Source organism: Ictidomys tridecemlineatus, chromosome 10, assembly GCF_052094955.1.
Source record: "Ictidomys tridecemlineatus isolate mIctTri1 chromosome 10, mIctTri1.hap1, whole genome shotgun sequence".
In the NCBI taxonomy this organism is placed as follows: Eukaryota; Metazoa; Chordata; class Mammalia; order Rodentia; family Sciuridae; genus Ictidomys; species Ictidomys tridecemlineatus.
Window position 1 is genome coordinate 65,457,258 of NC_135486.1, and position 25,466 is coordinate 65,482,723.

Below are 25,466 nucleotides of genomic sequence, written 5' to 3' on the forward strand. Positions count from 1 at the left end.
TTCCTTCCCTTTCCCCAGCACTCCAGACAGACTGACTTCACAATGTCTTGCCATGTGTCTCTGCTTAGGTCTGAGACCTCTGCTTTTTGGGTGAACTCCCACTCACAAGTTTCAAGCCTAAAGCTCAGTGTCATGCAATTTTGTGTGAAACTTGAGCTGGTGAATTCACATAGGTTAATTGCTCTTTATGTTCTTCCAGCCCTGGGTAAACATCTCCATCACTTACTAGCTGATAACTTTTGATGTTTTAATTAAGCTCTCTGAGCCTCAGTTTCCTCATCTATAAAAAGAAAGATAATCATCCATAAAAAAGGAAGATAAATCTCCTAGCTTGGAGGTTTATGAGGATTAACGGAGATAATGAACCTAAAATACTTAATCGCATGTTATAGAGTAAGCCCTTAAAACATTAACTATGCATTGTTATTATCATCTCGTTCTACTACAATTTCTTAATAATATTTTTCTCCCACCACCTTGCTACTTCCCACAAGCGTGAGCACAGTGACATGTATTTTGTATTTCTACATTTTGCAAAGTGCTCAGCCCAGAATGGAAACTTATGAGCTCATGCAAGTTACCTAACTCCTCGGTCTTCGAATTGCAAACCCTCCTAGAGCTAAAGGGAGGATTAAGAGAAAATGTAAAATTGGCTACCATGGAAAGTCTTTAGTAAGTGTCAGCAACTGTTGCTATTTAATAAGTTTGCGTGTGTGGACTGCTGCATGGAGGAGGGAGCGAAATTCTTCCACGTCGCTATTTACGTTTTCTTCCATGGAGAAGATGGAGAGTCACAGCTGTCCACGCCTGCTGGCGCCTGGCCCTCTTTGTGTGATGGGATATGACAGGCTTGAGATTTCATCTTATTGGCACTTGGCAGGATTGGTTCCTGCTGCTGCGCAGGGAGTGGGATCGGGTGAGAGACCTGGCAAGTCTTGCTGACATGTGTCTTTGACGAGAGGATAAGCCCTTTCCCTGGATTGTTTCTTTTCACCCTGGACTTTGTCTGACCATCTGTTTGAAGGTGCAGGGCATGACAGTGACAGAGTAAATAAGATGCCCTCCTGTAAATCCAGCTACAATAGTTGGCAAAGCATGACTGACAATGTACCCAGTAATCTTAATTACAAATAGAATCGCAGATCCTGCAATGGCTGAGGTTAGATACAGAAATAGAAGAGTATTAATTTATTTTGGGGTGGAGACAAAATCAAATTTTTTTCTGGAACACCCTCACATCCCTACTTGGATATTTCTTTTCTCCTTCAGGTTTAAAGGGGCAGTTAAGGCTCACTGAATCCTCTTGGCCACCTCTCATTCACTTCTTCGCCTGCCAATGTGTTTTTCTAAGTCCTGATTTAGGGTTCAGCAAAGGTCATCTTTCAAGAAAGAAACTTAAGATTTTAAAAGTGATTAGTGGAGAAATACATTGCTTTGTTTGCAGTGAGATACATCAGATTGTAGCATGTCTTAGACTTAGTGGGTACCAGATGCTTCCATGTAATGGTCTGAGAAGGGACATGTGAAATTCTAGTGTCACATGTTTTTTTTTCATTTTGAAACTTAGATTACTAATGCATTGTAAAATGTCTTATTAATTGTCTGCTACTAGGTTAGTTGTGTGCTTTTCTCTCTCTATCCATTCATCATTCATCCTTACATCTAAGACTGGTCTGTCTTCAGCTGCTAGTTGTAATCCTTTTTATTATTAAAAATGCTTTCAATTAACAACCAAACTCTTTCTTGGACAGACTACCCTGTCCCCAGACTCTCATGTCTCTTGTTCTTTGAGGCAAGAAATTTCTCCAAGCATAGGTCAAATTAATTAAGTGCACTATTGAATCAGCTACTAATTTCCCAGCCTCTCCAATTCAGCTTTTGATCCCAACTGATGAATTGAAACAAATATGACATAATATTAGATATATTGTTTGATCCCTTAAAATTTATGTTGATATTAAAAAGTCAGCAGCTCAAAGCTCTGGGCCTGTAAAATTAATTAATGATTTAAAATGTGTATTAAGAAAGATGGCACTTCCAAGGATAACATCCACACTAAGGAAAAAGAAGCACTGAATAGGAGCTATCAGTTTGGCAGCCCAGATGTTGGTTCACAGAATTCAGTGGACTTCCATGGAACTACAATAATGATGTCCAGAGAAGCAAAGGGAGGTATGCTTGAAGAATTAAAATATGTGAGTAATTCTTGTCCATGTGGAGAATATCCAAAAGAGAGATAAGAAATGACATAGAAGACCAAATAGAAACCCACTAGAGGAGCTCAAAGGTGGCCTTGTGGTGGCAGAAGAAAGAATCAGCAGATTTGGGGACTGATGAGTAGGAATTTTCCATGAAAGAAGGAAGCAGTGGGAAAGATTGGATGGAACATTGGGATTTGTAGTGTGGCAACAGATACTCGAATGCATGGGAACTCCAAAGAAGGTGGGAAAGGCAGAAAAAAATACTTGCAGAAATAATGGTCAATGAATGTTTCCAAAGTTCTACAAAAAATATGAATCTATACATCCAAAAACATAATGAATAGCAAATCAAATAAGCACAAAGAGATCAATGCCTGAGTGCACTGTGATCCAACTGTTCAAAGATTAAAGACAGAAAATTGTGAAAGTATATTAATAGGATTAATACCATTATTAGATTATTGGGAAATTGATAAGCTGATCCAGAACTTAATATGAGAATTCACAGGACCCAGAATAATCAAGTTTGAAAAAGAACAAAGAGGACTTACATTTCTTAAGTTTAGATTTTAGTATAAACTCTAAAGTCTGGGGGTGGGGAGAACTCAGTACTAGAGACCTTGCCTAGCATGTGTGAGGCCCTAGTCCTGGATTTCAACCCCAGGGCCAAAAAAACAAGGGAAAAGGGGCACTCCATTGATCAAGAGAGTATGATACATGGATCAGTGGACCAGAATTGAGAGTCAGAGATAAATTCTTACAATGGTGACCAGTGATTGTACTTACCATAGTATATATATGCATCGAGTCAAAGAAGCCAGACACAAAAGGCTTTAATCTGCATGGTGTCATTTCTATGGCATATGGAAACACTTCAGGTATAGACATCCAATCCATGGCTGTAAGGTCACTGATGGCATTGACACAAAAGAGCATGGATCACTTCCTAGGGTGATGGAAAGATTCTATATCCTGAGAATGAGAATGTTTATACTACTATGTTTACTTCATTTATAAAAACTCATCAAACTTTGCACTGCAAAGGTTTTTCTTTACTTAAGTTACTTCTAAATAAACTCAACTTTAAAATTAAAAGAGCATTCTGAACTTGATTGTTAGTTAATATTACCAGTGCAGCAGAGAGCTGAGCCAAGCTTGTGTGTATAAGCCTGACCTTTGCTGCTTGCTCACTAACTTTTTTTGCTTTTATTCATTTTCTCCTTAACACCGGTCAAGAGCATATGTACCATGTCATAGCTATTACTGTTTTATCAGTTATTGAAAATGATATGTTTAGAGTAGTTATGTGACTGCCACATAATTTTGTATTGATTATCTATTTCCTATCCTAAATAAAAATGCTGGAAATATCAACCAAAAGTTGAGGGATTTTTAAAAATTTTTTCTTTTATATTTTCGCCTTTTGAAAAATAACACATTTACCTTCCTTTGCCCATCCCATTAGAGAAAGCTTACTCCTGAGAGAAGGCAATCTATTTTCTCCCTGGACTAGGTGACTTCTTGTCACTTACAAAAGCCAAGAACAGACCACGTTTCCCTGCAGTCATCTAGTTCCAGCAGAGACCAGTGCACTGTGAGACATGTTCCTTAATCAACCCAGATTGCCCTGCACACCATCTCGTTATCTGTGGTGTATGTGTGTGATACTGGGGATTGAGCCTGTGACGCTCTCCTACTGAGCTACATCCCTAGTCCTTAGTTTGTTTGTTTATTTATTTATTTATTTCCTTTGGGGTGGGGGGCACAGTACTGGTGATTGAACCCAGGGGCACTCTGATACTGAGCTACATCCATACCCCTTTTTATTTTGAGATAGGGCCTAGCTAAATTGCCCAGACTAGCCTTGAACTTGCCAATCTCCTTCCTTAGTCTCCCAATTGGCTGGGCTCACAGTTGTGCACCACCTCACCTGGTACTTATTGTCTTTAATAACCATTCTCACTAAAGTGTATATAGACTAAGACGCATGCCATTTCTTCTTTATTTGGAATTATTGGTCTCAGATTATTCACTTCATCAAAGTATGTAAAGATTTATTTCACTTCATAACTGTTTGAACTCTTGAAGGAATAGTACCGCTGACCAGGCCTGTGAACTTCATGTTGCCTGTGACCACACTTACACCAAGCTCACTGTGTGAGGCTTGGCAATGATAGTGAAAGAATAGGTAGGACTCCCGGAAGAATTTGTTTCACATTATGGTATTTAGCCATGCAAGCATTTTAGGAAGAAAACAAGGGGGGGGGAAACTACATATTTGACAAAGATGATTAATTTAGATCAGAAAAATTACATTTGAAAAATGTTGGAAGATCCTGAGAACACCTGAATCAAAAGCTTTTAAGCACAGTTTAAGGACTACGAATGGTGATATTTAGCTACAGATGATCTGATCATGCAGGACTCCTAAAATGTTAGAAAGTACATTTCTGTAAATCTACTTATAATAAAATTATTATGAATTAAGTGTTTGGAGAACTCACAACTTAATTACCCTAAAGAAAAATCACGTATAAAATGTACATGGTCATGTGACAGCTCCATTCTACTTGATAAGTTTTTAATATTGAGAAAAATAGCAAAATGTGATTAAAACTAGGAAGTCAAGTATGAAAGTAATTAAGAATATGAGGGGGGAAAGGAATTAAGAAAAAAAGACCCTCTGGTGAAGTTCAGTATAATCGTTGCCATAAATCTATACATAATCGCTTTAAAGAAAATGAGAATAAAAAGGATTGAACAGATTAGCTAAAGTATTATTTATATCTTTTAATTACTTTTTATTTTTTATGTATTAGTTGCAAGAATAAAAAAGTTTTTCCTTCTTTGAGAAATGACCTCTAAGTGGAAACCTTAAAGTAAATAATTCTGTATCACCCTTTAACTTTCTGGGGCACTCTGACGGAATCAATTTAGTTTCAAGAAACAAAAGGTCAAATTACTTCAAATCTTTTTTTTAGGAAAAAAAAAAGCATTCTATTCCTTCTACTCCTCATTTTCTGTATGGATGTGATAACAAAACATGCAAACAAGTCCCCCATGACTAGGTCGACCTTCCAGAGATTCTAAAATGCTGCTGTGTTCCTGAGGTTCTCTGGCTGCTGGCTACTGCCAGGGACTCTGAGGCTGACTGAGCAGCTTTACTAGCTGCGGGGAGGTCCCCCCTCTGCTTTTCTCACCATTGTCACACTTAGAGGAGTGTGAGAATGAAAATGTCACCAATTAGAATAGGTGTACTGATTCGCACACCTCTACATCTTTAACACAGGTTCACATGCATATTACCTGATTTTATCCAGCCAGGCTGCTGAAGCTGGGGTGTTGATTCCACAGACTAGACCGGGAACTAGATGGCTGGAGAGGTTGATGTCCTCTACCAACACGCTGATGCCAGGATTAGCAGCCACATCTCACTTCCAGATGTCTGTCTGGAAGGTTCAACCCTATTTCTGATTTCAGGGACATTCCCTGACATAGGAAAAAAAAAATAAGTCATAGAGAGGACAGTGAATGAAACTTGACCAAATCCAAACCAAGTTTGAATGATCCTTGTCTATAAAATGCGAGTACACATATTTTTAAGGTTAGGTAGAGGATTACATATGCAGTTCATATTTGGAACATTTAGCCTTTAAGGATGATCCACCTTTCTTTTCTACCTTGTGTATTCTAGGCTCTTTCTGTTTCCTTTTTTCCTCTTTTGGGTCCTGTGCTTCCCCAGACCTGATGGAGTATGGTCTCTACCTCATGAAAATGCTCTTGTATTCTTGGCAGCAAATCCTTCAGGTTTACATTTTGCCCTGGGTTTGGGTTAGGCCTAACAAACCTGTCCTGGGAAGAGATTTTTTTTTTTTCCTCCTGGTCTCCACATTTGCTTCTATGTGGGAATCTCTCTCACCAAATTTCTGACCCAGAGCTGCTGTTGACACCTCTGAAGCTTCTCTCCTAGAACAAGACATCGACCTCATGGAGGTCCACAGTGGGCAGAGCCACAGCTAACTCCTGAGCAAAGGCGAGGGCTAATCAAGAGGCCACTGCCCTGGCCCTTTGGAGACAGGTTGGTGCAGCTCAACTTCAGACCTGACCTTGAATACAGCCTGGCCTGGAATTTGAGATGAGGCTGAGGCAGCTTTGATATCATAAGCAAGAGTCGATGCACAGCTTGCCTGGCTTTACGATAAACTTGCCAAGAGTGTGGAAGAGCTTTGCTGCTTGGACCCCACCATTGCCCTACTAGGTTTGAGCCTAGATATCTGTCTGTTGCATTACAGTCAAGGAGGAGGGATAACGCTGGATTTATATGGTCATCTTCATGGTTGGATCAATTACCAGTGCCCCAAACAGACAATGACTAGAGAGGCATGTGGCTGAAGCACCCTCCACTCCACAGTGCAGTTGGAAGTTCTAGCTGGAGGCCATGATTACTAACAGTCCCTTGGCTGAAGCCATGCTCCTCCCACAGCAGACAGTTGCTGTTGAGATGAACAGCACAACCACAGTCCACCCTGAGTGCTCATGGCAGCTGTGCTCCAGGAAGACCAAGGCTTCACAGCTTTGCCCATTGCCATTGCATTGACCATACACTTGACAGCTACTACACATCCTGGCAAGCTATTCAGAAGAGGTTACAAGGGAACTGTTTCATTTCAACCTAAATATATATTTTGCCATCATTGATGTATTTCCATAAAAAGCTTCAGCATTCCCAGAGTGGGTTTTATTAATTCTTAAGATGATAATCCAGTTCATTTTTTTCCCCTCAGTCCTCAAGTTAGTTTTAAAGTTTGCCTTCTGTGAACTGTCTCTGGTGTCCCCAGAATATTCCAGATGTCTGAGGCATTCCTAAATTGGTAATTCTTTTGGACATTTGTTATAGAAATACCCAACTGACCTCTTCTCCAACCTGGACATCTCCTTATCTGGTGACCATAGTCCTTCCTTTTCCTTATTTTTATTTAAGTTTTTCTTTTTTCTTTTTCTTTTTCTTTTCCTTTTCTCTTTCTTTCTTCCTCCCTCCCTCCCTCCCTCCCTCCCTCCCTCCCTCCTTCCTTCCTGCCTTCCTTCCTTCCTTCCTTCCTTTCTTTCTTTCTTTCTTTCTTTCTTTCTTTTGTAGTTGTAGATGGACAGCATGCCTTTATTTTAAATGTTTATTTTTGTGCGACGCTGAGGATTGAACCCAATGCCTCACATATGCTAGGCAAGCACTTTGCCTCTGAGCCTTAACCCAGCCCCAGTCCTTTCTTTTTGTCATCTACATTGTCACTGTAATGGTCCCTCTTGGCATTCAGATTCAGAAATTAATTCTATTTATTCACCAAGCACTTATTTTATTATCTTTAATAAAGAATGTTCAGATGCATATTTCTGATAGGGAATTTTATTCCAATGGGCAATTTAATTTAGCTCTTGAATCCCACCCCTTCAACCCCCCTTCCTTGGATGCTCAGGGTCTGTGGTGCCAAACTGAGAGCTGCATTTGCAGAACCCCACTCCTGGGAGTTGTCCCGTTGTTAGTAAAGGTCAGATGGGTTCCCACCTTCACCATTCACTGGCTATTTGGGTTGAATTCTAGCCTATGTGAATCTCAGCTACTATGAAATCCGTATAATAATAACAATGTTGGAAGATTGTGAAGGGAAAAAAAAAAAAAAAAGATGCCTGCAAAGCACTCCCCGTCCAGGTGCTAGGCATGTGAGTGGGCACATATAAAGAATGGGAGGAAGAGGAGGAGGAGGGGAAAAGGCTAAAGAAGTGAGCAGAAGTATGTGATGGCTGAACTAGGGAGCTTTGCCACAGAGTCTCTGGGAAGCCTGTCCAGGTACACCCCCCTTTTCTTCACGTGGCTCTCGACATTCCTGTAATTACAAAGTGTGGCAAGAGTCTCTGAAAGCAGTTCTTCTCCTTTCTCCCAGGAAGATTCGATAGAAACTGCTTTCCATTTTCTCTGTGTTAGGCCTTTGCCCTGACTTCTGACCTCCTCTGTGCATTAGCTAATCTCTGCCTCGGCCCTCCGTGAAAGGGTTTGACCACTTCTGTACCACGGTGACAGCTCTGATTCATGAGAAAGCCCTTTATCCCCTGCCTGCCACATGGATATTTCTACCCAATTAGATATTGTTGGCTCTAGATGTTAAATTTAAATGGGCTTAGAAGCTGCTCTATTTTGTGAATTGTATTTTTTTAAAAACCTGCTGATTTTTGTCTAGTTAATTGAACTGTCCTTACTAAATAGAAAAGAATTGCTGAAACACCAAGGCAAAAGTAAAATAAACATAGAAGTGAATCTTCAATACAACTGGTCTTTAAAGTTTAATAGCCAATAAATATGAACCTGAAGTGACAGTTGTCTCATTACAGATGTAAACACAGGCACATAAACCTAACTGCCGGCGCTTACATGCTCAGAATACGCCTCCTGCCTTCATCTTGTTGCAGCCCTTCTCTTCAAGGCTGTATTTCTCTTTGATTTATTATTCTCCACCTTAATGCTGTAGCTCTCCAGTAAAGGTACTAGAATAGTTGTTGCTAATTAAAAATAACTTTAAAGTCTTAACAAAGAGGGAAAAAGTATATACTTTTCCAATACCCTTTCAATTAATGAAACCAGCAGGTCCCACCTGTCACCATGAGCCCCAGGCTGCCCCACCTGGTGTGCTGAAGCCAAGGGCTTATCCAACAGGAGGCTCTGGGCATGGATGGAGGGAAGAGCCCAAGGACCTGCTTCCCATTCATGGTGATGGGCTCCATAGCTATGTCCAGGTCATTTTTGATACTTTGTGACAAAATGCTTTGGATGACGCAGAATTCTTTGAATTTGTTGTGCCTTTGCTCAGTGATGAGAATAAGAGGACAGCATTTGCTTCTTGAATTAGTGACATTGGTCTGAAGTTAAGATGGCCCTGAGCTGGATTCCTTGGCAGGTCTACCCTCCGGGCATCTCAACACAGCAGTCTCGCCTGTCAATTGTCCTTATTCTTTCCCAGTAAGAACTTTTGTTACTGTTATTATTGGGTTCTGCTAAAGTCTGTCTCTCTAATCATCTATTTCTTTTTCTCTTCCTCGTGTCTGTATAAAGTATGTGTATATATTCATTAATATATGAAATAAATTTATTTTTAACACACACGTGGCAATTTTATCTTGACAGAATGTCCTGTGGTTTGGATGTTAAGCATCCCCTAAGGTCCCTGTACTTGAGCCTTGGTCCTCAGCCTGGAGCCATTGGGAGGTGGTGGAGACCTAGGTCTTCAGGTCATGGGGGCATGCCCTTGAGGGGAATCCCGCACTTTCTTTCCCTCTTTGCTTCCTGGCCAGGAGGTGAGCAGTTTGCTACACCACACCATCCCACCATGATGTGCCACAGGCCCCAAAGTAAAAGGACTGCTCACCATGAAGAGAAGCTTCTTACAACTGACCCAAGAGACAGTCCTCTCTGATTACCGGGGAAATTCCTCAACAAAAAAACAGTAACATAATTTAATCTTTGCTTAGAGAAGTTACCACATCATGGGTTGTTTGCTTTTATAATTGGGAAGCAATGACTCCACTTCAAAGAAAATGTCAATAATTCTTTTTTCTTTTCAATTCTCCTTCTAAATGTTTCCATCATGAGTATTAACATAGATAGACAGTTCCTATGAAAAACAATTATCTTCTTCAGAGAAGAAATGAGTTTCCATACATGAGGGTCTGGGATGCTATCACCGAACCTAGAAATGTATACACATTATCTTTTAAACCTAAATTTGAACTCAAGTCTATTTGTACAGTCTTAGAGAAATTGAGTAACTTTAACTAAGTTAGCTACAATTACACAGTCTTCTTACTTTCAACACACAGCCCTCTAATTCTTACCTATGGACTATATATAATGTATATAACATTTTATACCCTGCATTCTTATGAACATTTCCTTATGGCAGCATTAACTTCTATATTCACTGAGGCAATAAAGCTTTGTATAAGTATTACCTGATTCCCTTCTGTTGGGTTGTATTATTAATAAGAGCAAAAGTAACCATTTATTAACTCTTTATGCAATAAGTGGTATGTAAAAACCATCTTTTACTAATGGTGAGAACAAGCTTAGTTTGGTCTGTAGAAAGACCTAAACTTCATCTTCATATCCTTAGGTTTCTGTTACTGGTTGTTTCTTCATCTTCATATCCTTAGGTTTCTGTTACTGGTTGTTTGCTTTTATAATTGGGAAGCAATGACTCCACTTCAAAGAAAATGTCAATAATTCTTTTTTCTTTTCAATTCTCCTTCTAAATGTTTCCATCATGAGTATTAACATAGATAGACAGTTTGACTTTAGTCAAAAAATATAATTACGTTTTTGCCTTCAGTATCCTCTTCTGAAACAACAAAGGCCATGACAGCTGACTCAGCAGCTCTGCCTACCTGAGTCTGGCACGTGGTTCATAGTCAAGAAAGGAGGGAAGATCGTTATCGGGAACTATTCATAAAACTGATTTGCCCACATCTTTAAAGGAAGAGATTGATGTTATTTTTTGCATATCCAGATGGCTCTCCAGATAATTAAATGGTCAGTGTCACCAGCAAAGTGCTAAGTGTTCATTCTTTATACACCAAATCCACAACTCCACTGTCTTCCATTACTTGTTTTGTTTTATTATTTGCAATGTTTTGTTGTTGTTGTTTTCAGTATCAGAACCTGTCTTGCACCTAGCAGGTAGGTCTGGAGGCACAGTTACACCCCAGGTGTGGCTGACATGAGGGAGATGCCATCTGTTCAACAAGACTCAGGAGACACTGGATCCCCACTGCCAGGCCAGTCAGTAGGCAGAAATATATCTGGGCGTTGTTTTGTGTGTCTGTCTTCCTCTGAGACTGTAATAGTCATCTTGATGTGATGTTACATCAGTTAGAATGACCAAGACATATAGTCCTGGGAAAGACAGACTGTAAATAGATAAAGACATGATGTGAATTTTAATAATTTATGCACAAAACTTGTGGCAGTATATTTCAGCCCAGCAGACCAAAGATGGCTCTGATTTGATTTTAAGTTAAGTTTTTTGTTTTGTTTTTTTGCAAATGAATCCCAGTTTACCACTTAGAGAAGGGCCCAGAATTCAAAGGTGTGGTGCCCCTGGAGACAGCAGGAGGATCAGAGTGAAGGGCACAGCATACAGAGCCCTCATGTCTCCCAGTCTTTTTCCTAGAGCTGCAATAATCCTGGTGCTGAGTTAGTGTGAGCAAAGGAGGTAGAGGAAGTAAGCTGGACAGGTCTAAGAAGATAATCTGCTGGTGAATATCCAGCGACATGCAGCTCGATAGACATTCCATGCACATTTGTTCCTACAACTCTCATAACAACCGTATTTTAGAGGTAATGGAAGTGGGGCTTGGGCAACAAGGCCAGGTGTTCTAGGTCATGCAGCAAGACAACGTTGGAATTTGTGTTCAGAGCCAAGTTTCCAGCTCAGCCCCATCTTCTCTTCACTCCAAGATGCAATTAAATGGGAAACCACTTAGGTGTCTTCTCATTTATTGGGGCTTAACTTCTCTGAAGATAAAACTTCAGAATTTTGCTGTCTGTTCTCTCACGTTCTGTGGAGAGGACAAAGCAGTTTTCTTACAATTCTTTGAACTTTCCTTGATGCTGTTCAGCGGTAGAAGCCTCCTCTCCACGAAGGCTGTGCTTCCCTCATGTGGCCTGGCGGACTCTGCTTCACCTTCCTGCTGCAGGCTTGTTTCGCTCTGCTTCTTTGCCCACCTGTGCATCCTTGCTGTGTCTTCTCGTGGTCCTTCAGTGGAATGGGTGGAGTCTCTTTTTTACCTGCTTAGATGTTTTCATTTGCTCTCTGCATCGTCTCTCTCAGACCTCCCCTGCGACAGCTGGTTAAGGTAACTGCCATCTGGAGGTGTGTGATGCAGGGAGGCAGTCAAGGCCCTGGAGAGCACCTTCAGGCAGACACTTGGTCCTGAACACTTAGCACTTTGCTGGTGACACTTGGTCCTGACCCACTGGAGAATGGCACTCTCCTGGTGGCCAGCTTTCCCCATGCATCCTCCCTGGTCCAGCCAGTGTGCCAGAGAGGAAGTGTGGCTAACTTGACCTCCTCTCAGGTGCCTTCTTTAGGACAAAGCCCCACTGTCTCCAGAGAGATGCCCTTCCCTGTGGGACGCAGTGTCACTGGTGAATTATCCCTACGGTTCTCAGCCCTCTTCTGGGAAGGAGATTCCGACTCCTGTCTTGAGTCTGCCTTGAGCAACCCCCTTCCTCTAACAAAATATTCTCTACATCAGTACCTCACAATTCTCTAGACCAGAAATCAGCAGTTCCCTTAAAGGATTAAGGGGTGTACAGTCAGCCCACATCATGGGCTCAACCAATGGTAGGTCAAAAATATTTGGAAAAAATTTGCATCTACCCTAAACAAGTGCAGACTTTTTCTTGTCATCATTCTCTAGACAATACAGTATAAGAACTATTTACATAGCACTGACATTGTATTATGTATTATAAGTAATCCAGAGATGATGTCAAGTACATAGGAGAATGTGTGTGGATTATATGCAATACTGTGTCATTTTTAATAGATGACGTAAGCGTCCAAGGATTCTGGCATCCAAAGTGTTCTGAGCCGATCCCCCCAGAATACGAAGGCATGACTATATATGTATGTTTAGGCTTTTCGGGTCATACTGTCTCTGTCATAACTACTCAACTGTGTTACTGAAGCATGAAAGAAGCCAGAGACAGTATGTAAATGGATGGCTATGGCTGCCTTCCCATAAAACTTTATTTATAGACTCTGTAATTTGAAATTCAATTAATTTGCACAATCTTTTAAATTTGTTTCAAAATGTAGAGATGTAGATCCATTCTTAGTTCACAAGCCACACGGAAACAGTGGGGCTGTCATCTGCTCCGCCCTGGCCACCATGCCACAGTCCTGCTTTCCCCAGAGGATAAAGTGGTCTCTCCATCAGGGTCCCATGCTGGCTGTGTCTCTGCAGCATCTCCACTCCAAGGCAGCCACTCCTGGTTCCTAGTTGTCTAGTCCATGGTGCCTGCAGTTTCTGCCCGTGGCTTTGATAGTTTCAGTATTGCTATAGTTCTTCCCTGTGGTGCTGGGATTCAGGAAGGTGTGTAGGTCCTGTTAGAAGTGGGAAGTAGATTTTTTTTTCCTTTCTGAAAAATCATTTCACCTTTTTTCTATTTTGGAGGAAACCTTCTAAGTAAACTAACTGGCATGTAATTTTCTGAATGATTTCAGATTATTCATTCTGCCTTTTCTCCTTGCGGTTGTGTTGCAAACCAGAAGATAACATTGGCAAGTAAATTATAGGATTGACAAAACTGTGAATTTAGACCAAAAAAAAAAATGGATGCTAATTCCAACTTTTGTGGCTGCTGTTAATTTATTCATGGACTCAGCAAATATTTTTGTTTCAATTCCTGTATCCTAAAGTGAGGTTTCACTTTATATCTATTTGACATACAAAGATCAATAGGGTATCATCCTGTATTTTAGAGAAGTGCAGGGGAGAAAAGAACCCATGAGACACATCTTTGTGTGATGCTCGTGCTGTCTCTCACATTTTAGGACACATGGCGCACAAATCCCCACAGGAGACACATGCTGTGCACACTCAGAATGGTACAGTAAAGTAGCATGCTCCAGAGAGTGCTGAGACCTGGGCCAATTGCTGTATTATTAGATCCTTCGAATTTGTAAAATGAGAGGACTACCTAATTGTAGGTTTGTTGTGAAGATTAAATGAAATTTCATAGGCAGGCATAGGCTCAGCACTTTGGCCTCCTAAAAACTCTGTATCTAAGAACAAACTTGTTGTTTTTTTGTTTGTTTGATTGATTTGTTTCTTATTGATAAATGTGTGGCTTTTCAGAAACATTATGGCAATTCACAAGTAAATTTACTTTTTGATCACATGTAACATTTATTAAACAGTACATTATTAAACAGTACATTCCCATGGTTTATACTTCATATTGTATGCAAAACAAGGGTACGTAATGAATGTCTTTCCACTAGATTGCTTGTCAAACATCTATTACTATTATGCTACAAATGCAAAAGATACTCTTGTGCAAATGATATGAAATAATATTTATTGACTGATCCTTTTCATCTTTTTTGTGTGCCCATTTAGATATGCAGAGTAATGGCACATACTTCCGTTACAAGTTGCTCAGTGGCCTATGGACTGAATGAATGTATCCATCCCCATCATGATGTACAACATCAAGGCTCTTCACAAGTAGGTTTTTAAAAAAATTTTTTATTCAATTTCATTTATATGGAGCTAGTTTGACAATAAAATGTTTGCATACTATTGAAACAAAAACCTTGGTGACAGGTGATATGTATTCATTTTGTCATATTGTGACATAGTGCTTACATGTAAGCAGGCCCTACAGTCAGACTTCCTGAGGCTGCAACCCATTTCTGTCATTTTCCAGCTTTACAAAGCTGGCAAGTCATTTAATTTCTCTGTGCCTTGGTCTTCTTATCTGTAAATAGGACTAGTAATGAGACATCATATCACATAATGTGAATTACATAAATTAATTATGTCTAGTGTGTAGGAGCACTCTGCTACTCTTACTAAGTTACCAGTTAGTTCCCTGGGGAGGATGAGATTAACATGAGGAGCAGATTTTAGAATCAGAAAGCCCAGGGTTCAAAACCATTTAGAGTTGTGAAAGCCTAAAGTGGTTATTAAACCTTTTGAGGGCTTAGTTTCTAAGAAATAAAATGAAGCAAATAACCATAGTATTCTCTGTGCTGCATTTTGCTAGGCTGGTTTATCACAGCCATGGCAAGAAATGGCAGCCGTCACCTTCCCAGGAACTTGTGAAGACATTATCACAAATTATCATGTAGTGTGATGTTCGAGTAATGTATGGCAGGACTCCTCTGAATTTGAAACTGTTCTTGCCATATGTTGCATTTAGGGGACTTTTAGAAATGTGCCCAATTATAAGGTCTCTTTTGTTAGATCCAGAATAAAAAAAAAAAAAAAAAGATGAACAAATAATTTCAATCAACTTACAAAATGCAAAAAAGACTCGGATTTGGCAATCTAATTAAAGAAAATAAAAATGCCCAAAACTCATGGGTTTTTTTTTAGGTCTATCGGGGAGTATCAGAGCAATGTTTAATTTGTTATGAAGGTTGGGCTGTTACCAAATTATAAATGACTTTTCTTTTGAGGGGAGAAAGGGGACAAATAAGAAAGCAGGTGGAGGCCTAGAGTCTGCATCACAAAGGGCAGAGAATAAGGGCTTGAACTTTCACTTTCATAATCACATGTTCAAGATGGGATTCGGTATTTGTCTTATTACGAACCAGCTTAAGGTATTGTCCTCTGGGCTTATATTGGACAAAGTTCAGTAGTTATAATGGGTGGCATTTTCCAAATGAGTCATAATTTGTTCCCAAGGTGGGAAGCACTGATAACCCAGGCAGTGGCAAGCCAAGAGCGTGGGCACATGCTTTGTGACCATCTTTCCAGCTAAAGGATTGCCTGGCTGACATGTCTCACTCAGACCAAAAAGCCAAGTCCTGCTCCCTCACATGTTAATTATAAACCCTTGGAAACAATGGCAGTGTTTGTTTTTTTCATCTCTGGATTCATCCGCCTAGGCAGCCAGGGAATCTTTCACATGGAAATTCAACCAACTTGTTTCTCATGCAGATCATAAATGTTATCTAGGGCTGCTGTGTGTGCTCCCCTTTAGTCCTCTTGTTTATTTTTGCAGTAGCTTTAGCCATAAGTAGAGTTTTCCCAGGATGAGGGCATTGCAGGTTGTGGAGGAGGCTTGGGGTGCTATCCAGGTAGGAGCCCTGGTACCCTGGGAATGGTGCAGGCCTGCTGCTACTTTGCTGCCCCTGCAAAGGGGCTGTGGGGAGATGCCTGTGGTACTTCTTCTGTCCTGCTTCCCTGGGCCCTGCCTCCTCTATACTGCTAATCCCTAGACACTGCCAAAAGGCATATTAGGATTGAAATGCATTGCAAAGAAAAAGAAGGGTCGTGGGGCTAGACTGCCATTCCTACTGAATGCACAATTCCTCATGGATTCTTACTAATTTCAAGTTTTATTTGCCATCATATATTATTCATATTTACCTTAAAAATTATTTGTGACTTTAATAGTCTCCTTCTAAGAGAGACCAATTAAGTCAGATATCAATCTAATGCTTCTTAAAACAGTATCTCTAAAAACCAAGGAAGGAGGTGTTTCCCTCAGTATCGTAACCTTTAAGGTAGAGATGCGAGGTTTTCAGACTTGATGTCTTATGTATCTTGGAGACAGAAAATAGAAGGAGTTGTCATCAGTGGGAGTTTGTGATCTGGCACACACTTTAACATAGCATAATCATGGTGTGGGGAGAGACATAAGCTTAGGTATATGCTGTGCTGCCAAGCAAGTGAAAGATGAGTCCCTGAAGGCCAGAGTCTGCTGAAGAGGCACTGGGAGTGGAATTGAGGCTCTGTGAATACCCCAGAAAGGTAGACTTCCCTGGTGTCTCCTCGGCCTCTGTGCTGACCAAGTCCCACCCAAAAATGCTCCGGCCTTACGTGACCCCCTGAGCCTCCTCATGATGGCACATGCTGTCTATCAATCAAGCTCCCAATCTTTCTTCCAGTCACAGATTCACCTGCTCTGTCATCTATAGAACTTGAATCTTTCTTTTAAAACTGACTATTCCCCCTCCTTTTTTTCTGCACCTCTATACTGTGTACATGCCTCTCTGACAGATCATGCTCAAATCTTTTGCAAGGATTGGCTTATGAATCCACCAACCTAGTTACACCGTCAGCTTATGGAAGGCAATCCCTGTTTTACTCCTGCATACTTTTCCAGTGTCCATCATTCGACAAGTAGTTACTGGCTAACTTCATAATTCAATGATTAATAATAACCTGTGTCCTTGGATTAAACAAGGAACCATTGTGTTTGCCATGGTACAAAGATGTCTATTAAATATCTTTCAGTATGGATATTATCTTAAATTGTTATTAACCTGTAAAGAGTATAACAATTAAAATGAAAAGTGGTAACTTTAAACCTATCATGAGGTTCATGTCAGTTAAAACACTGAGAGCAAAAGATAACAAGTCTTGAAAATGCATAACTGACTCTACTTAGTAGTTTATCATCAAGCATATTGTTTTTAGAAATAGCATTTCAGTGGTGATAAGAAATTACCTGACCTCATATTAGCTGAGGGTAGAATGACTTCCTCCATGAGTTAGTGAGAGAAAAAAAAAAAGACAAAAGAAAGAAAATAGAGGTTAAGGATTTATTATAATAACTATTGTAGTTATTGTAATTGCTTTTGTCCAACACTCCAGCCCTGAGTTTGTCAGAAACTATTTTAAAGTACCACATATGAAAGCATCTATTTATGTGTGTATATATAGAGATATACTAAATATAATGCTTATGTACTCTTTACATAAACATTTAAAATATATATTTCATATGTCTAAGGAAGACTCCTACTATGAATCTAATTTGATAAAGGTGGAAAATGTGTGTGTTATGTGTAATTCTTGTAGGTTTGAGCTATTTGTTTAAAAATACAGTGAGAAATAACAGAACCAACCCCCCAGAAAGTACTCTGTGTCAAATGAGTACTGAACATCACTCAGAAGAGGGCTTAAAATTAGTTGATCTAAATGTGTTTTTTCTTGGATTTTTGCACACAGCTTTAACAAGGAAGACCATAAGTTTGCTAAAACAGTGTTTTAAGGATGTTTGATTCGTTTGCACAGTCATCTTTAGGAGTCCAGCATAGACTGATCAGGAAGAGTTACAAGTCGCACAAATTACCCAAGCAAGGATAGGCAAGGGAAAGGCAGAAGCTAACCAAGACATTGAAGAGGGGAGAATGGACTGATAGTGCACTCCGGTTTTCAACACATAAGCTATTTTGGATTGACATACGTCAAGCAAACAGGACTAATCTTTGAATAAATTGTGTATCCAGTAGTGTAAGCAGAAATATAATGGGTCCACAGGCAGGGTCACCTTATTAAAGCTTTGATATGTCCAAGTACGGAAAGCAGTATAGCAAGAAATAAGTGTGTATTTTTTTATTATAGCTAAAGGAAATACTTCACAAAATGGCAGGTCATTTATTAATAATTTTTTAAGTCTCCATCTTATGAGTTGGAAGATTACAATGTCTTGGTGACCAGTTTCTGACATTCTTTTCAGGAAACAGACTTACACTTGCCTGTTGAGATTTTATATATATATTACAAACAAGAGGTCCAGAGTGTGTATCTGGGCGTGGAGAGACAACATTAAATGTGTGTATATATGAACAGTAATAAATTGGTTTTAGACAAAGAAAATCATTCAAATAACAAGAATTCTTGCATTCAATTTTTCTTAAAGTCTAATTTTAGATAAGAAAGTCTAACATTTTTACTGTTAAATATCACTAAAACATCATCTTTTGATCATTTCTAAAAATGAACTTTGTGATAAAATAATCAGTGTCTTGGTTTTAAAACGGTTCCTGTGTTTCTGATATTCCTTTCTTTACTCATCCTAAAATCCTTTCTTTACTCATTCCTTACTTCACTCCTAAAAATAGGCACTGTAAAATGTAAAGGAGAATTCCTCCAGCCTTATATTCCATTAGTTGATCAGCAGATTGCATTAAAGAATACCATTAATGCCCTGAGGACTGGATGGGGAAACTGACAGCATGGCACCCAAGGAAGATGAAGAGACGGGGAGACTGTTGTTTAGTCGAGCTTGGAATCCTGTCTGTGCTGGAGTATGGAGTGGCACAGAAGTGTTAGCTTTTAGTACCTAATCACGTGGCTGTTGTCTGTGGAAGAAAAGTCACTGGTTCATGAACACTCCTCAATTAGGAATATAATATGGGATGTGCACTTATAGTTAGGACAAGGGGCAGCTCAAAAATTGGAAAAGCGAGTGTCAGCCAGGCAATGTGCTGGGCCAGTTTTCCCACTGGAAAGTAAATCCATCATTTTGAGTGATATTTGAATACAAAGTAATGATATCTTTCTGTGTTATGCTGAACAAGTCAGTAGGTGTCTACGTTTGTTGAGTAGATTGAAGTGCTAGGTAAAGTGGACTGTTTCTCTTGGGGGAACTTTGTGTGCCCTTTTTTAAATACTTTCTTTTAAAAAATGTGTTTTTCTGCCCATGAAGCAAAGATTCATGTTTGAAAAGTCAGCTGCCCTTTTAGGTTCTCTGAATGCATGATTTGGGTGGTTTTCCTAAGTCAAGATTATTCAGGATTATTCAGCATTCATGACATTGATTTTTAAATCAGCATCAACACACAAATGAGCCACACACAAAAAAAAATTGGATACTTTCTTGAAAATTCATGTTTTAAGTTAGCTTTCATAAAAAAATACAGATTTTAAAAATAATGTGGTCTGATGATAATGTCTAATGGCTTTTCAACAATGGGGCAACACAGTGTTGGGGTGAAGAAACACAAATAGTGTCTCAATGTGAATTTTGCTCTTTTCCCCTACTTTACATAGGCAGCAACAATAAAAAGGTTTCTACCAAAGTAAAAATCATTAACAAAGAATTTTGGGGTTTCTACCCTAAGCACTAACAACTAGACCAATATACAACAAAGAATAATAGTCTAAAAAATGATTAAATCTCCACTTTGAGACTAATATTCCTAATCCCAAGACTCTAAAGTGCACTGTCAGAAGTCTCCTTAGCCAGCAGATACAGCCCAGCTTCCAAATTAAGAGGCACATAAAATCAGTCACATAAGAATCTTATGACAAGAGTTGGGCATGGTGGCACATGCTTGTAATCCCAGCAGCGTGGGAGACTGAGGCAGAAGAATTGTTAGTTCAAAGCCAGCCTCAGCAACTCAGTGAGGTCCTAAGCAACTCAGAGAGAGACTGTCTCAAAATAAAATATAAAAAGTGTTGGGGATGTGGTTCAGTGGTTAAGTGCCCCTGAGTTCAATTCACAGTACCAAAAGGAAAAAGAAAAGAAGAATCTGTGGCAAGAAAACACATTATATGTAAAGAGTTTGGAATTGTTAATATTTTTCTGGTTTTTTCTTTTGTGTGTGTTTTTTTTTGTTTTGTTTTTACATTTCCCTGGGACATTAACACAGAGCAGAGAACACAATAGAAGCAAATAATGTTAATTGAATGATGCCACTGAACACTAATTTCTCCAGGAGATCTGTTACCAACTTAGAATATATTAATAAAGGAATTTTTATTTTAACAGTAATTGCACCGCAGACTTTAATCTCATTGTTACTGATTTGAGAGACTAGGAGCCCCTTGAGGGACTGTTCTGAGTTAGGTGGAGTCCTACTTAAGTGGGAGAGAGTGTCATCTTCCTTGGCTCTGATTCTTTCTTGCGTAAAAATCTGATAAAGGCATCTGATGATCTCTCTCCTGTCACTTATATTTCTGTGTCCCAACTGACTGCTAGGGAAAACTAACCCTTATCTCTGCATTCCCTGTCAGTTTCCTTCAGACTTCCTTCAGAACTCACCCTCCTCTTTGCTTTGCCACATTGCTACTTGGCCCTGTGGCTTTAACCCTTGGCTACTGCAGTGAGCTGCTCGATGCTCTAACTCTAGTGTTACTCGCTCCTGCTACATCCTTGCCCTTGAACTTCCTTTCCAACGCAAGTCTGAGTATTTCACCTCTGCATAAATGTCTCCCATAGCCATGTTCCTTGAATGTTGAGATTAAAGTATGACCTATTTTCAATGGCAATAAGACACCCTACAATGACTGATCTCAAGAAGTTCTCCAAATGCGTATCCAGTCAGCCCAGCTCATGCACCTAACTTGGGGCCTTGGTCAGCATCCCACACAGTTAAACATTTCAGCTCCTTTATGTTTGAAGGCCATTGAACTAGCTCGTGTCCTCTGCCAAGAGGTCGTCCCCTATGCTTCCACCTGGAAAACTCTGCAACATGCCAGCAAAAAGTTTTGCCTCATGAGGGAATTCTGAGCCCCCAAGTCCGCTCCTTTGTGGTATTTACTAAGTATCTAATAAATAAAATTGATCATGCACTGTCTAGATATTCATACTCCTGTCCATAGTTAGTCAGTGAGGTCCTCTTGCATACTTACTGCCCATTCTCTGTAAAGAAACTTTCACAGTGTATGGTACCTGGAGGATGCTCATTAAGTATGGATTGAGTTTCTTTGTGTCCAGAAACATCAAGGGCAACTACTGGTCATCCTCCATCAACGTGGCCTTGCTAGTCTCCATACTCCTACTCTTGCACTGGTGTGAACTACCACCAGCCTGTAATGACACCAAATGACTTGCACAGTCTCCCATCATTTTTTCTTAACTCCCTTTCCCTAAGTCTGTGGGCTTTCTAACCTGTGGAGAGCTCCTGTTCACAAAGCAGTCCTGTCCCCATTACTCAGTCTATAGAAAGCTATTAATAACTAATTGGTGCTCTGGGCCTGTATACAATTTAGATGCACCAGTTTTTGTATCTAATTAGAGTATTTCTACATTCTGTTTCTTAAAGGTGTCTTCTAATGTGCCTTGTATACTTCAACAATTATGTTAAAATTAAAATTTAATCAATGTAAAACTTAATTTCCATAATTGTTTTATTACAGAATCAAAAACATTTAATTGTATGCCAGTAATGGACAGTTAAAACACTACATCAGATTTACACCTCAAATTCTGAGGGGCTGGTTTTATTTTAACCAGCACAGATATTTTGTTATAGACCTAATGTTACATTCTTAACAGTGACAACTTGACAGAACTCAATAGTGTGTGGTAAATTGCTGGGATTGTGATCCAGGAGGCAGGGAATGTTCTTGACCACTCCATTCCATTACCCACTGCTGGTGATTCGAGACAAACCTTCCCACAAGGCCACTCTCATATTTTTCCTCTAATTCTATTTCACTCATTTTTAATGTTGTTCTTTTATTTTGGAATCTTACATTTCTGCCCGACTCTGGTAACAAATCTTCCTGTCAGTATTCTCTCAAACATTTGCAAATCTACCCAATATAGGGCACCACCATGATCTTGCTACCCTCTGTTTAACATCCTTAATTCACTTCCTGATGCCTACAAAATGAATCCCGGACCCCTTTGGTGATATACAGATCCTGTCTGTCTTAGGGTCATCTTCAGTCTTCGTCAACCCCAACCTCCCTGTGCACACCTGTGTTCAAGCCACATTGCTAACTTTGTCGTCCAGTTACAAAGTGCCCTCCCATCCTTGTGAATTTGGCCATTGCTTCCTGTATGAAACGTGACCTTCTATTATGATGATAATTATTAATACATATTGATTGTTGATTTTACAAGTTGATAGGTTTTAATGTGACAATGCCATACATACATATACTGACATTTGATCATGTCCACCGTCCCTTGTCCCCTCTCTTGCCTTCTTCTCTCTTCCCCTTCTCCTTCCCTAATAAGGCCCTCTTCTACTTATACTTCCAGATCATCCACATTTTTTGAAGTTTGTACATATGAGAAAAAAAACATGATACTTGTCTTTCTGTGTCTGGCTTGCTTCCTTTAACATCGTGTCCTCCGGTTCCAGCCACATTCCTACAAATAACGTGATTTTCATATATACATTTTCTACCATGCATATATGGACATACCTTGTATATACCATGCATATACATTTGACTTTAAAAATTCAAAATATATACACACATATACATATATACATGGCATATACATTTATATACACATGATATATACATTTTATATATATGATGTATATGTACATCATATATATATATATATATATATATGTTTTTTCTTATTCATTTATCTGTAAATAAGCTCCTGGACTGATTCCATATTTTTGCTATTATGAATAGTTCTGCATTTTTAGTTATTTGAGGAAATTTCTTACTGTTTTTCATACTGACTCTACCAATTTACACTCCCACCAATAGTGTGTAAAAATGCTTTTTCTCCACATCCTCACTAGTATTTTTTTTTAATAGCAATTCTGACTGGGGTGAGACAAAATCTGAATGTAGTTTGATTTTCATTTCCCTGATGGCTAAATATATTGAGCATTTTTTCAATCATTTATTGACCTTTTATACTTTCTCCTTTGAGAAGTATCTACTCAGATAATTAATCCATTTCTGATAGGACTTATTGTTTTGTTAAGTTTTATAAGTCCTTTATGTATTCTGCATATTAATCCTCAGTTGGATGAATAGTTGGCAAAGATCTCCTGTTCTGACAGTTGTTTGTTCATTCTGTTGACTTTTACTCTGCTGTGCAGAACCTTTTAAATTTGGTGTACTTCCATTTATCAATTCTCTATTGTTTTCCAAGCTCCTATGCAGAAAATCATTGCCTGTGCCAATATCCTGAACAGTTTCTCCTGTGTTTTCTTCCAGCAGCTTCAAAGTGTTTGGTCTTATATTGATGTCTTTGTCTATTTTAAGATTATTTTGTGCAGGGTGAGAGATAGAGGTCTCTTGTTTTGATCTTCTACATGTGGATACCCAGTTTTAACAGCACCATGTGTTGAAGAGGCTCTTTTTTCTCCAATATATGTTTTTGGCATCTTTATGAAGAATCAGTTGGCTATAGATTCGCAAGTTTATTTCTGGGTCCTCTGTTCTATTCCATTGGTCTATGTGTCTGTTTTTATGCCAATACCATGGCTTTTTTTTTAATACTATGGCTCTGTAGTATATTTGAAATCAGGTATTAAGATGCTTCCAGCATTGCTCTTTTTGCTCAGAATTGCTTTGGCTGTTTGGGGTCTTTTGTGGGTCCATATGAATTTTATGATAAGTTTTCTAGTTTGTGAAGAATGTCATCGGTATTTTGATGGAATTGCACTAAACCTATAGATCACTTTTGGTAGTATGGCCTCATGTATCTTCTAGTGAGAGTGGAGTATTATAGTCACCCTCTATTATTGTATTGGGGTCTATGTCTAATCTTATACATGGTAATATTTATTTTGTAAGATTGGGTATTCTGATGTTCAGGGCATGTATATTTATTATTATTATATTTTCTTGATAAATTGTTCCCTTTATCAACATATAGCAACTTTATTTATCTCTTCTAACTGATTTTGGCTTAAAGTCTGGTTTTGTTTGTTTGTTGAACCCCAGACATGTGTATAGCTAATCCTGCTTGCTTTTGGATTCTATTTGTTAGGAATATCTTTTCTCATTCTTTCACTGTTAGTCTATATATGTCTTTGCCAATGAGGTGAGTTTTTTGTAGACTGCCTATTATCGAGTCTTATTTTTGAAAACAATCAGCCACTTCACATCTTTTACTTGGGGAATTAAGACCATTTACAGTTAAGTTTATTACCGAAAGGTAGGTGCTTGTTCCTGTCATTTTGTTATTTTACTTCTGGATGTTTTGATTACCCTATTTTTGTTTTGTCTTTTTTTATTTATATTCGAGATTTGATGGTTTCCATGTTGAGAATGTTTTATTCTTTCTGAATTCTCATTTGTTTATCTGCTCTTCTAGTGATATGTATCTTTTCACGTACTTTTGTGGTGTTTATATTTTACCTTCTTCTGGGTATATAGGATTCCCTTAAATATCCTTTGTAATGCTGGTTTAGTGGTAATAAGTTCTCTTAGTTTATATTTGTCATGGGAAATCTTTATTTCATCTTTAATTCTCAAGAATCACTTCACTGGGAATAGTAATATAGATTAGCTGTTATTTTCTTTTTAGGACTTAAAACACACCATCCTGTGTTCCTGTGGCCTCTAGAGATTTTGCTAAAAAATCTGCTGTGATTCTGATGGGTTTGCCTTTAAATGTACTTGGAACTTCACTTTTGAAGTTTTTAATATCCTTTATTTGTTCTGTACTTTTGGCAGCTTAACTATACTATGTCAAGGAAACCTTCTTTTCTGATCATGTCTATTTGGAGTTCTAAATGCCTCCTGTATTTGGATATCCATGGCTTTCCAAGATTTTGGAAATAATTCTTCAATTATTTTACTGAATAGTTTTTCCATACCTTCAGCCTATAACTGTTCTCCCTCATCTCTTCTACATATGTGTATTTTTGGTCTTTTAAAGGGGTCCCAGAGATCTTGTATGTTTCATATTTTAGAGTCATATTTTTATTGCTGTCAAGCCCTAAAATGATCCAGTCTATTTAAGAAGCTTTCAACTGAGTTTTTACTCTGACTTATTTCAACCATTTGTGTTTGGTATGTTTTCAAAATTTCTCTCTT

The 25,466-nt window shown here is 38.9% G+C and overlaps 1 protein-coding gene across 3 annotated transcripts in view; it reads left to right on the forward strand.

Moving 5' to 3' along the window:
* Window positions 1-25,466, forward strand: part of Chrm3 (cholinergic receptor muscarinic 3) — a 420,874-nt gene that overhangs the window by 121,480 nt on the left and 273,928 nt on the right. For all 3 annotated transcript variants that reach the window (XM_021723071.3, XM_040277099.2, XM_040277095.2), the window contains exon 2: window positions 14,370-14,477. The gene's annotated coding sequence lies outside the window, so the exon portion shown is untranslated. The remainder of the gene's footprint in view (window positions 1-14,369; window positions 14,478-25,466) is intronic.